This window comes from Phalacrocorax aristotelis, chromosome 1 (assembly GCF_949628215.1).
Source record: "Phalacrocorax aristotelis chromosome 1, bGulAri2.1, whole genome shotgun sequence".
NCBI classification, from domain to species: domain Eukaryota; kingdom Metazoa; phylum Chordata; class Aves; order Suliformes; family Phalacrocoracidae; genus Phalacrocorax; species Phalacrocorax aristotelis.
In genome coordinates this window covers 77,072,949-77,086,263 of record NC_134276.1, presented here as the reverse complement: position 1 = coordinate 77,086,263, position 13,315 = coordinate 77,072,949, and positions in this window count along the sequence as shown.

The window sequence follows — 13,315 nt, the reverse complement described above, 5'->3', positions numbered from 1 at the left end:
ACGTAAGACAAGCAATAAACAAATTTCAGAGTTAATAAAAGAAAAATATCATTCTATATTGACTGGAATTATTCCATATTCTGCAATGACAATTCTGTTTTCCAAGCATGGTGCACAATGTCAGGCTCTTCAAACACATTACTTTATTTCAATAATGGTAGTAGAAAATGTCAAAACCTAGCTTATGAAACTCATTACCATCATACGCACTCTGCAGTGCTGGAAGTCTCCTTTCCCAGCAAAGACTGGTTGTTTCTCCATTGTTCATGACAAACCTTCATATGTCTTTAAAGCACTTTCTCACATTCTCATTCGTTTTTACTATGGGTGGGTCCAGCTGAACAAGAAGTTCAATTACTTAGCTTGAAATGAGAGGCTTAGAACTAGGGATTCAGCTGGTTCCAGGTAAGAAACAGACAACAGAGATAAAGCTACAGAACTAGAATAAAGGTAGTAGCAGGATCCAAGAAGAAAAAGTCAGCTATAATATGCTGCACTCCCTAGAGGTTTAAGGATCTACCAGTATAACAGAGCTACTGAGCATTTTCTTAGTCCAAGCAAGGATAATTGCAAATAAAGCAGATATTATATTGTGTATAAAGCACAACACAGCAGGTATTTCTAGCTCATTTGGGCACAAGCAGATTCAAGAACATTTCAGAATTGCCTACACTACTTTCCTTCCATATCCGTAGCTCAGATACCAGGATCTTAAGAGACAGATCTTCAGCAGGCTGTGCCCAGTAACATGCATAGTTTTTGTCAGATGGGGGAAAAACAGCAGGTAAACCAAAAGAGCAAACAAGCTTTTGAAAAGCTGATGAGCTACAAGGTATTCAAGACAGCCAAGTAACTATGCAAATAGATGTCCTCTGCAAAGACCCATCACTGCCCTCAGACACTTATTGCTATGGTATTAGTCATATTTACATTCCACTGCAGAAGCCAACATGAGCTTTGGAAAGTTCCTCCGTTAGTCACGTGTATGTCGACACACCAAGAAATGAGACTTGTGATGAATCACCACAAACATAACTTTCTGACTTGAGCAACAGACTGCTTGAATTTTGTTTTTCTGAAAATACTGGCGCTCTTGTCCTTCCCTGCCTCCCCACCGCAGCACCCTGCACATCACAGGGTGCCACGGAGCCTGCATGCTGCAGCTGGTCCTCCAGTTGTAGGCCTATGGACTAGGTGAGAGTGGTCAGCTTGCCCCGTCCCACCTCTGGACGTTACCTGCCGAGTAACTTACAATCACAGAATACCTTGAGTTGGAAGGGACCTATAAGGATCATCGAGCCCAACTCCCTGCTCCTCTCAGGACTACCTAACACTAAACCATATGACTAAGAGCATTGCCCAGATGCTCCTTGAACTCTGACAGGCTTGGTGCTGTGACCGCTTCCCTGAGGAGCCTGTGCCAGTGACAGATCACTCTCTCAGTGAAGAACCTTTCCCTAATGTCCAGTCTGAACTTCCCCTGATGCAGCCTCATTCCATTTCCTTGTGTCCTATCGCTGGTCACCCGAAAGAGGAGATCAGCACCTCCCTCTCTGCTGCCCCCCTTGAGGAAGCTGTGGGCTGCGGTGAGGTCACCCCTCAGCCTTCTCCTCTCCAAGCTGAACAAACCAAGTGACCAGCTGCTCCTCATAAGTCTTGCCCTCAAGGCCTTTCACCATCTTGGTTGCCCACCTCTGAACACACTCTAATAGTTTCATCGAATCCTTTAGGTTGGAAAAGACCCTTAAGATCATTGAGTCCAACCATTTGATGCCCTTTTATTGATGTGCCCAAAACTGCACACAGTACTTGAGGTGGTGACACCATAAGTCGGCAAATATAAGAACACTCTAAAACTCAATTTGTAGTTTTAGAAAACAAGCATTCTTTATTGCGGCACCGGGCGCACAGGGGATTGCTCCACCTAGTGTGTGCACCAAGTTCTCTACTACAGGGGTTATATGCAATCAAAACATACATATTCATTAAATTTCTAGGAAATAATTACCATATTAATACTATTTGTGTGACTTATTAACATATGCAAATGACCTTAATGCATGTGCATTCATGTTCCTTAGTGGTCTTCCAGGGTCCTCTGGTGGTCATCGATAGTCATCCTCACCATGTCTACTGGTTGAACTCAGTCTCTGGGCATGCTCAGTTCATTTTTGGCTTACTTGTACAATTCTTACTGACACAAAACTAACTTATTCTAGTACACTTCCCTTATTTATTCTATTCAAGGATACAGTGTCTCCAGGCTCCCTTCTATCTAATTACATATAGCAAATTCTAAGACTATCTTATTCGTAAAGTATTCCAACTATTTCAATCTTAGCAATGTTGCTCCAATTAGATGGGGCTGTATGTTCTTTGGAAGCCATATCAGTGGGGCCACACCAGTGCAGAGTAGGGTGGGGCAATCACCTCCTTCAACTGGCTCGCTGAGCTGTGCTGTGCTTGATGTACCCCAGGACATGGCTGGCCCTTTTGGCTGCCAGGGCATACTGTTGGCTCATGTTCAACTTGCCATCAACCCAAACCCCCAGGTCTCTTTCTGGCTCTCCAGCCTTTTGTCCCCCAGTTTGTACATATTACCAGGATTATCCCTTCCCAGGTGCAGAATCTGGCACTTGCTCTTGTTAAATTTCATATGGTTGGTGATTGGCCAGCTTGGGTCTGCCCTGCTGCCTAGCCACTCTTTCACTGAAACTGCAAAAATCTTGAGCTCAGGGAGGCCTCTCACCTCTGCAGAGTTTACACGAGGTTTGGCAGCCCTCTTGGGGGATGAGAATGCTGCCAAAAAGCAGGTTCTCCAACTTCCAGGAGGAAAACTGGATTTTATACTCCCATGTCTTGTACTCCTTCCCCTTGGGGGACTGAAAATAGGACAAGCAGAAATATTCAACATCTAACCATAAGAGAAGCTACAGAAAATACAGGAAGGCCAACGCATTGAAACTTGTTCATGAAACAGTCTAAATAATAGAGCAATGCCGTCACATCCCTTACAATTGCTTTTTAAGCTTACCAGCACTTGATTCCAATCCAGGCTTTGCCACGCCAGTATTAGCTACCTACAATAAAAGACTTCTACTGCTCACTTCACATTCTGACACTTACCTTCCAATATGTCCAAGAGAAGCATTTTAACCACAAAAAGCCTGGGAGAAAGGTGACTTGGTTATCCATACCTTGCTGTAAGAACTGCCTTTCTAGAGTTTTAAACTGAGAACCTGGAACATGGAAACCACTCACTATGGGTGGAGGAATGTACTGAAAACTGTACTCCTCCTCTCAGCCAGGGCAGAGGTTTGCAGGCAAGATCCCTCTGCGTCAGGCAACGCAGATGGGATGTTTACTCCCACTGCCAAGCAGCAGTTTATAATTAGCCCTGCCTGGAGTCCCATGAAATTAAATCCCACACAGTTGTTTTCAAACCCTGTTCTTCCTATAAGCACCCACTTATCAATGCTGCTTTTCAAGTTTAGTTTCTCTGCAGAGCAAGAGAAAACAAAAAGCTTTGCATAAAGTTCTGTTCAGAAGAATGAAGCCCCTTCCTTCCTAAAATAAATATGGTCCTAACACAAATATCGACTGTAAATCAGCCAAAAAAACACAGATAATTTTTTACATCTGGGGAATGTCTGCTTTCTGCACATCTGGAGCATTCACTAACGTATCTGATGGGAATAGTATCAGCTAAGCCTCCACTGCAACCAATAAAAAGATTTATTTCTTCTTCAAAAATACGCATAAGACTACCATAATAAATACCATATTTATTTTTACACTGATCCAAAAGCTACTTCCCTGAAAAATTATTTATTTGCAGCAATCTTGAAAATACAGTACTAGAAAAAATTAGGCTGTTATGTGGTCTAATCTTTTCCTGATCTGACTGCTAGAAAATAGCTTTTAGACTCATCTGTGATTTATTTTAAAATTTTAATTACTAAGTATTCCTTCCACCCAAAAATGGCAATTTAATATTTTATATAAACACAGAAAAATGCCTACATGGTCACATTTTTTACGCAAAACTATTTACTTAAATAACTGTAGTCATGTGAAGGCTTTTTAACAGAACACAGTAAAATAAGCCATTTACTGGAGAACAAAACCCCATATTTTGATGCACAGTTTGGGGAATTCTGCTTGTCTAAAAGTCTCCCATGCACTGGGCAACTTTTGTTGCCCCTTCGAGTGGTAGAAAGTAGGAAAATACAATGGGGCTCTAAACATTAGCTACAAGCAGAGTTTTCTGGGGTGGCTTTCATGTAGGAATAAGAGGACGGAATGAATAGATCTAAATCAGCAGAAAGCATACAGAAGAAACGAGTCAACCATGAAGCTAGAGAATTAACACAATGGCAACAGTGCTGCCAAATGCTGAGCTGCTTATCCAGAAATGACAACACATAAGAGAGAACTACGCGATAGTTACAAAAGGTCTAAGAACACCTGTGAGTCCCTTCAATCAAGTAGTGAAGATAAAAGCAAATATTTGGCATCTTAACCGCAACCTGCTCAGTGACAAGTTGTATACCACAGTCTGGTTGTTTTCTTACAGTTTGTAATTCTGCATGTCCACAGCTGATGTGGCCACTTGCCCTCCAAGCAATGGTTTGGACACTTGGTGATTCTATTCTGCTTACAACCCTCGCTAGCAAATGAACATCAAATATCAAATGGCAGAGCCACAGGTCCCAGATCTCCTCCTTAAGCTTAAAAGAGCTTCCAAGGCACTGTCACTAACAGCAGCTTGGAAAGAGCTCAAGTATTTTCAATGGTCCGGAGAAAGTTGTTTGTTGCAGAGAGTACCTCTCCCACATACTCAAAATAATATTCAAAACCTGGCTGACCTGGGCAACCTGCAGTGGCTGACCCTGCTGGAGCAGGGGGTGGGACTGGAAGGTCTCCAGAGGTGTGCTCCAGCCTCAGCACCTTGTGATTCTGTGACCTGGGCCAGTACTAGTCACTGGACTAAATTCCTTGTGCTACAAAACTCATATAACTGCAGATAAAGTAAATCACTCCGTCCCTCTGCAATTCTTCTTACAGATGCGAACTGAAGTACATTGCTCTGTCTCATGAAGTTTCTAAGCAGAAACCTAAGCAATATTAACAAAGGCTGTTAGTAGAACATTTGGGTGATAGAAGCATAGCACTTGCATCAAGAAAAGCGAAGTTTAGGGGCACTTGGGTAGGAAGCGGGAACAGAGAAAAAGGGTTTCGCAAAAAGTGTGGTTTTTTTCTGAATCAAAAAGTATGGGAAAATTTTGAAATATGGGGTGCTTTAATAAAGGTGCTGAATCCAGATAGCAACAAATAAAAAGATATCAAAGATATTTATTTGATATTCAGTCATTTCTTCTTATCTGTAACTTCAGGATGGCTTGACCATGCTTCAAGACTGCAAATGTCATATACTATGCTTATTGCTATTTCATCTAAGTACTTGACCTTACCAAACATAAATGCATTACTAAAATAAATGTTTTAATAAAGTATTTTCTAAAAAGCAAATGCTAAGTTTTCTCTCATGCAAATTCAGGGACTAAGGCAAAATACAACCAGCAAACAGAAGCATGGTCTTGTCTGCACTCAAGTGCAGCATACTCTTGACGAAGGCTGCAGGCATTCAATTAAATATTGCCTACCCTTACATTATTTAAAGCCTGCATGTTTGTACTTGTACCCACAAGTGCTAGGTAACGGCTCTTGAGCTCTTGGTACTGTTCCTTGTAGTAGCCCTAAACCACAGAGGCGTCACTCTGTGCATTAAGCATGAAGCTACTTGATGCCAGCAATGCGGGTCCCCAGCTGTGCAGTATCACCCCACACCTGGGGCCGCCACTGCCACTGCCTTCTCTTGCTTCAACACAGCACCTACGGAAGCCAGCCCTGTCCTTCTGTCCCTGGGGCAGGCAAGGAGCACTCCCTGCCCATCTTCCCAAGTCTCAGGTGCTGGCACAATCACTGTTCTCCCAGGAACGGTCTCATGGAACAAGCATAACAGGCAGAGACACCTCTGCTCTCCATCATTGCCTCTTCAGAAACCTGTGCCAAGTCTGGACTGGAAGCTTTGAAGCAGTATTAGGAAAGCCTGTTCTCAAATCTCACCAAGATCAAGCAGGCAGTTTGCACCTACTTTGCATTCAGCCACTTTTGAAATTATGTCTTGGCATAAGAAATGTCAGTAACTAAATTTTTATAAGCCTAAGAAACCCAATTCCTTTAAGTACATGTTGCTCACAGTCTAGAGCTTCAGTTTAAGCTGCTTCATAGACTGGACTCTAAGCTATCACAAAGCTGACAAGCCTTGCAGCTACTACTCACATAGCCTAAATTTCCATAACCAGGTGCTGTCTTACCACAAGGCTTTCATTTACTCCTTATGAAAGTTCCCTTCCCTAACTATTACATTAATCAGTCTTTACAGTATGTAAGTGTATTAACTTTCTTAATAGATATTAGTTCACATTATACATTGCAATGTAGTGAGGCAGTGAATTTTACTGGAGACTCACTTAAGCATGAACAACACCAAAAAGAAACCAAAGGACAGCTTGGCCCTGTAAATAAGGTCTTTGCGTCTTGGAAGCTTAGAGCTGTCCATGAAGAATAAAAGACACCCCTGGACAACCAAGATGTTGGCACCGCATCCTAGCCCCTCTAACACCTCTTTGAAACCATCCCAGCGTTGGCTGGCATCATAGGTAAGTAACTATAGCAAGACTGACGCCAGGGATGTCTGCATCAATAGACAAGCAGCAAGAATGCTGCAGAAATATAGGTACTTTGCAAAATTTTACTATGATGAGTAATCACTAGTGTGGGTGCTAGTGATTAGTCAAATCAAGTTGTACCTGAACATTTGAAGGGTGTAAGAATCCTGTGTAAAACCACATTTGGGGCGCCCCAGTTTGGCTTGGACACCTCATGCACATGAATAAATAATTACCCTTGTAATTCTGTATTTTGGTCCTAACCTCTCACTAGCAGACACCTAGCAATAGCAATAGCTTCAGCAGTTCTTGGCAAGAACCTTTCTGTAGTTGACCGACATCTGTGAAACCTCTTGCTCTTTAGCACATACTTCAAAACAGCAGGCATAACACAAGCAGTCAAAACTATATTTTGGAGAAAACTGTGGAGCAATATACACACTGATGGCACTAAGATAGACACCAGAGGAGATGGTGGGTCTGCGAAGGGGTGTGAATTCAAGGCCCCTTGAACGCTCAAGCCTTCTCACATTCATGAACAGGTTCATGAATGTTAAGCCTCACTGGGATAACAACCCAAATCACAGCCAGCCCTACAAATTAGCAGTTAAATACACTGGATAGACTGCAACAGTGGTTAATCAAAAGATGAGTCTCAAATTTAAGAAGCCTGTTTTATCCAAGCAGGTTGCAAACTCTTCAGTATTGTATAATGTAATAAATTAATCTCTTGAATGTAGTTACTCTTGAAAGTAACTACAACTGGCATCAAGTAACTTAATGCTATTTTATTGCCAGAAGTTTATCTATACTCCTATTCAGATAATAACATTCTAAACTCTCTTTGCACTGAAAACCTCTATATGCATCTGTACAGTTCAATATGCTGCCCAGCACTGTGCAGAGAAAGGGAGAAGTTATTTCAGGGCAATCGTGTGATCACCAGAGCCATAGCATCGAGAGTTGCACGTTTTCTCTGGTCAGCCCAATATTCAGGAAAACACTTTACACAGCAATAAACAGATGATAGAGTGGAGGCTTCCCTCCCCACCAAACGGTCAGGAGTCACCAGTATTTTGTTTTGCCTGCATCCTTATTTGCTCATACTCTGCACCTCTGGTAGCCTCTGGGATTGGGGCAGGGAGAAACAGAGGGAAAAGCAGTCTCAGAGGGGCCTCAGAGGAAAGGGAACCACAGCAGCAAGGTTCAGCTGCAGAAAGGTTATGGAGGTCTGCACTAGATGAAAGATGGTAAAACTTTAGCACAAGGAAGAAGGAAGTATTAAGAAACCAAGATTTGTGATCTGGCAGCCAGTGAAGTAAAAGCCCCAAAATTTAGCCCCCAACAGTTAGTGTGGCAAATTATCCTCACTCTGATCAGGGAAAAAGAATTTAAATTATAACTTATGATGAAAAAGTAAATGGAACATGACCTTCCATTTATCAATTCCTTCTTTAAAAGAAAATTTAGTCCAAATATACACTTGCAATGTGCACAGAACTAAGTCAAAAAGACTCTTATCTTTACAGCAGTACACCAAAATGACGGCTTGTAGTAAGTAGAACTGTTTTAAGTCTGCAGACAATTTCATTTTGCAGCCTGCTTCTTTTACCTTCCTCACCAGAAGTCTTACCAGTTCAAAACAATTTGTATACTAGTAGCAAATTTCAAACAAAATATCTGTAATCTAGTCAGCAACATTAACTGAACAGTAAATTTGACTTTGCTTTTCTAGGCTCTTCTTCTTCATGGCTTTTTCTGCTGTGGCTAAAAAGATTTTTCAGTCTTTTCAGTTTGCATACTTAGAAATAGCTACTACAGCTTTTGCTAAAAGAAAGAAGAGGAAGACTTTGGGTTTTACAATGAGGGTTTCCTGTGGGGAAGGCAGGGGTAGAGGAAACAAGACCCAGTACAGTGGTTTGCAATGATTCAACTGAATTTAATCCATTGCTCTGACGCTGAATCAGTTCTGGCACTAGTCAACTAATTTCATAACAAAACCTATTGTTCTGCTCAAACTTCAAATGTTGACATGTTTCAGTAGCACCAATGACACTTTTCTTCCTGCAAGTATTTACTGTTAAAGAATTGATTGAGACAGAGTTGCATTACGTGACAATTCAGTGAGCCAGGATTTCCCAGTTTGTGCTCCACTGCAGCACTCCAGCGCTGGGTTGGAAATGTGCAGGCTAGCTTCAGCCACAGGGCGTGTGATGTGACAGCAGCCTGCTTCTCTGGGCGATGGGGAACTTTGGAGGAGAAGGCTCATTTTTTTCTACTTCAACTAACTTTGTATCATGTAAAATTACTACCTAAAAAAATACTTCTGAAGCACAGCCATATACTCAGAGATACTGCACACACCCAGGTCAATGTGACTGGTTTTAGTTGCCCAAGCCAGGCAGATAAAAAACTAAATAGATTAGTTAGAATCCAACTAATTCTAACAATCTGGCAGCCACAGATGAGGGTTTATTTTTTGTTTCTCATCAAAAAAGATATTGTTTTTACTTCCCATTCTTCATTATTGTTACGTGAGAAACAAGATAAATGTTCCCTTCTGTACCAAGGCTTCGTTCCTAGTTATGGCAACATGTTCATGTGCTCAGCAAAATATCTATAGCACATTCACAGTGAAACCTTAAGCATTTCTAGTTCAAGAGCATCTTGTGAAAGTACCACTATTCTACTATACGTAGGCAAAAACTTTCATCAGGAATTCTCCATGTCCACCCTAAGAAATAGTTTCACCGTCTCCACTTGGATTCTGTATCACCTTCTAATGCAAACTGGATTTTATATTCTAGTGTTATCACTTTAAGGCAGCCATTACACATGCCAGACTTTAGTCTGCACTATAAATTTACTCATTTGGTAGAACACCACAGGAAAGCAACCAGAATAGATGGCAAAAATGCTCTCAGGACAGGTAAGAATTGCAAGTTGAAGGGAACCATACCCGGGTATAGCACTAGCAGTGGAGAGAATGACACAGATGCAATGGCAACACCCAAGGGAGAGGAGTAGAAGAAGCAATGGGCAGAGAAGAGGAAGGAGGAGAGAATGAGAGAGATCTGGATGTGGTGAAATTGTCAGCTCGCTACAGCCACAAGCTTCAGAATCACAGCTCTTGCCTGAAGTTTTGGAGGGGAAAAGGCCCACATCTCTGCTTATCACAGTAAAGAGCTGGCCTTTACAGAAGACCAAAACAGCAAAAAGGAAAGCTGGAAGTTTTTGTGAAAAGGGAACAATGTCATAAATCAGATTGCAAACTTGCTGGCTAAGACAAGCAGGGACAGCTCTGATCTGAAGAAGCGATGCCTACTTTGCAATGTATGGGCAGGGAGAGGGCAAGGAACAGTTGTTGGAGTAACTACTGAATTTGGGATTCAGTGGCAAGATGCCTGGCACCCAGGATGTACTGAGAAACACAGAGGCAGGCAGAGATTTCTGGCATCAAAGAGGGAGAATACAGACAGGCATGGATAGCTGGAGGCAAGGGAAGAAACAGAAGACTGAAAGATAAAGACAGAAATACAGGAGAAGATAGCCTTATCCAAAAGCTTTCCACATGGCTTCCCCAAACCCTTCCTCCAAACTTTATCCTGCAACTTCTTGTTTCTAAATTTAACAAGGACTTGTGCGCCTCCAGAGCTGTTTTGTCCAACAATAACATCAGCTCTAATAAAAACTGTATCCTACCCAACACGTTTGCATCACATATTTTTAATTCACCACATCACTCTACTACTACTATCACCACTAGCCCCTTCCCTCTTCACACAGGTTCAATATTTTCCTCCAAATCATAGGGAAGAAACAAATGGTGGTAAAATATAAGTCTAAACACTGCTACCGCATTTTTTCCAGATAGAAAAGGTTTATAGTATTTTTGTGGCAGTAATAAAAACAGTAATACTGCCAATATTGCAAAGTATAACCAGACTTGCAGAATTGGCTGTCTGTCCTGGAAATATCAGAGTTTAACAAATGTTCAAAATATTGGACTTCTTCACAAACAGAAAAGATGCGAGCAATATTTTCTGTGGTTAAGCAAAAAAAAGTATACAAAGACAGTTTTACAATTAAAATCTGATATTTACAATGACAGTTTTACCAATGAAACTCATGGATGTTCAATCAAAAAGAACTACTACTTCATGGAAAATTAACTTGTATGCTGAGTCATAAGATTTACCTGATGAAAAAAAACCTGCTATCCTAAAAACAGAGTTTGATTTTACCTAGATTAAAATGCTTCGGCTCAAACTAAAATTGGCTTTTGCAGATACTTTACACACATCAAGAAATGATACCATTTCTTGTAAAAATTTTCAAAGAAACAAGAGATCCAATGGGAGTTTTACAAGAGTCAAGCTATGAGGAAAGTAAAGCAGAATTAACATTTACAGTTAATTAACAGTTACCTCAGTCAACAGGTGGGTTTTGTTTTACAAGTACAGTTAAAGATGGCATTTCTTAGATGTTTATAGTATGTGAACTCTTCAGAGAAAACTGAAATCTGTACAGAGGAAACCAACTGCGTTTGTTACACAGTCAATGATGTTGTGTGATGAGACCTGACTTAAAAAGTAAATGTTTTCTTTTAAAATGATCCTTTTCCCACAACATGTTAGAATGATTCCTGCATTTGACGTGTTAAATATGTATTTTAAAGGAACTGTTCTGTATTTAGAAAAACTGTTCTATATTTAGAGAAACTATTGTAAATAGGCATTATGCCATGAAGAACTAAGTTCTTGGACTGTCACGGGAATTTGCCTTATAATTTTTTTTTAATTTTTCATAGAAAATCTTCTAGATATTATTCTTCTGAGCTTCCCAGTCACATAAAATGCAGAGACTAAACCAACTGAAAAGGAGTTTGTGATGAGGATGACTGCAATAATTTTTATTTTCAAGATGTGAAAAATGTGCTTTCCTGCAGCAAGCAGGGAAATATTTCCCAGACTAGAATTTGCAAGCATATAAAGAAAGCAAGACTTTTTTCTTTTTTTAATGAAAAAGCAAACTATAACTAGTTTGTATGATACCAGGCAACCTTCCAAACATGAGCTTTTGCACTGTTGATCCCAAATCTGCAAAAAAGATGACTCAGCACTGTGGTTGCCACTACCTCCTTTTGCAAGGCGGCACAGAGACCTCCGGCGGCAGCCGATAAGATGCAGACAGACAGGGAAAGGGCAATACACACAAGCTGCAATGCTGTTTCTCTGTATTGAGAAAAACTTGCAGGGCCTGAGTAGCAGGGACTGATAACATGGTGGGACCCCTGTTGACCAAGAAATAACCTACTATGTACCATACTGGAGGTAGCATGCCGTAGGATTCACAGCAAGGCCAGGTATAATACCAAGATCCTGCCAGTACGGTAAATCTTAGGGAAAAATGCCTGGAAAGAATGGGAATTCTGCATGCCCCTGTCCTAGATTCTGGGACTTACCAGTCTCCCTGAATGGAAAAGGAGAGGGTATGACCAGGTCAAATGGAAGGACCTTCAGCGACGCAGCATCACCAGCTGAGGACTTGTGAGCACAGGGCAGAGTCAGAGCTTGCTTCAACCCTTGCCTTCTGCCCCAGCCTCCAGATCGCATACTGTTCTGACAACCCATCTAAATTCACTGCCCTGGGGGGCACCTGTTGCTGGCCTGGCAGCAGGCGCAGATAATCAGATTTATTGGACTGTCTGGCTAAGGTGGCCAGGTACCACCTGGCCTCACCTACACTATGCACTAATGGATACTGGTGCTCAGTGCACCTTATTGCCCTTGTGTAGCAACGATGAATCAGTAGTTATTCACAGAGTGAGAGGAGAAGACACATGCCTGCCTCTAGTGGAAGGGAGCCTCTGTTTGAATAGACAAGATGGTGGCCCCTACCTGTTGCCACCACCCCTACTGCCCCTGCCCTCCTTGGCCTTGACTTTCTTGACCACTGTAGACAGACAGATGGGACAGGAAGGCATTGGGCTTTTGGTATAGGCAGTGTGCTTTGTACAGGAGGGAACCAGCTACAGGACTCTTACTGACCCCAACATTGTTGCATGTACTCAGATAGACCCAGTTGTTCTTCCCTTAGCAACCCAAATAATTTGCTGAAAGAGGTATTGAACTGATTAAGGGGCCACTAGTGAGATTTTAAAAGTAATTAGTAACTGATTCCCTGGAAAAACAAGCAGAGGGGGGCTCTGAAACACATTTACCTTACAATAGTCCTGTTGAGCCTGTCCAGAAGCATACTAGAGAATGGCAGACATCAGAGCTTTGAATGACATAGCTACTGCACTAGCAGCTGTAGTTCCAGGCTGCTGTAGCTCTTGCGTGAGCCAGAAGCCAGAGAATGTACCTGGTATGTTACAACTGATGTTGCAAATGCATTCTTTTCAATCCCTCTGGCTGAAGAAGCAAGACCTCAATTGCCATCACCTGCAATGGTGTGCAATATGTCTGGAACTGGCTGTTGCAGGGGGTGGAAAAACTGCCCTACTGTCTGCCGTGGCATCATCCACAAAACCTTAAAGCAACATACCTCCAGAGAATTCCACTGCATTGATGATGTAT